A 1,246-nucleotide genomic window follows, 5' to 3' on the forward strand; every position below is an offset into this window, starting at 1 on the left:
CTTCTTCTTCTTCTTCTTCTTCTTCTTCTTCTTCTTCCTGCTTCTGCTTCTGCTTCTGCTTGAACTCAAGGCTCAGGTGCTGTCCCTGAGCTTTTTTGTTCAAGACAAGAACTCTACCACTTAAGCCACAGCTTCACTTACAGCTTTTTGGTGGTTGGTGGTTACTTGGAAATAGAGTTTCACAAACTTCTGTGTCCAGGCTGACTTTGAACAGATCTCAGCCTCCTGAATAGCTAGTATTATAGGAAAAGTCAGTGGCACCTGGCTACATTTTACTTTTTGAACAAACCACAGAATAGCATTATAGGATTTAAAATTTTTGGCTATGGCTGATTGCTTCCTTAATTTTATTCTTATGTATTCCTAGATTCCCTCCTAAAATCTACATAGAGAAATAGAGGGTTGATGTGAATGCTAATAGTTCTGATGTCTTAGTAAGTGCTATAGTTTGGATACAAAGTGCCAAGTATTAAAAGTCCCCCTAAAGTGCCAGGTATTAAAAGCTGTCCTCCCAACTCATGATACCACTGGGTGAAGCTTTTACAGTTGGGTGGTCCTCTGGGCTTCAGGTAATTGAAGATTTGTGCTTGAAACGATAGAGAGACTCCGGCCCCATCTTTCTTCTTTTTGTTTTTTCTCTCCTCTATTTTCATTTTTTTCAGTTGATATATATATAAATATATATATATACTATATATATATATATATATATATATAGTAAAGATGCTAGGAAGAGGAGTTACAGTTACATGAATAAGGCAATGAGTACATTTTTTGTCGAGCATTGTTGTTCCCTCCCTTGTGGTTCTTCCCTCCTCCACCTGTCTTACTCCTCTCCCCAGCCCACCCCCACACCCACCCCCAGAAGTTGTAAAATTCATTTTCAACCACTTCTTTTAAATTTGGGAAAAAGAAAAAAAACTCTACCTACCATAGCTGTACTATTTGCATTCTAATGAACAGTTTATAAAAGTTTCAAATTCTTAACCTTTTCATGAGCACATATCTTTTTTTTTAATTGTGAAAATACTGTACAGAGGGGTTACAATTAAATGGGCAAGATAATGAGTCTATTTCTTATCAAGCATTGTAGCCTCCTCCTTTGTTTCCCCTTCCCATCCCTTCCCATCCTCCGCCTGCCCCCCCACCTAACCCTCCCCCCCCACCAAAGTTGTAAAGTTCATTTTTGACATAATGACTTGTACATCTCATTGTTGCAATGGGTCCACCTGTATCCCTATTTAAA

Source organism: Dipodomys ordii, unplaced genomic scaffold, assembly GCF_000151885.1.
Source record: "Dipodomys ordii isolate 6190 unplaced genomic scaffold, Dord_2.0 Scaffold104, whole genome shotgun sequence".
NCBI lineage: Eukaryota > Metazoa > Chordata > Mammalia > Rodentia > Heteromyidae > Dipodomys > Dipodomys ordii.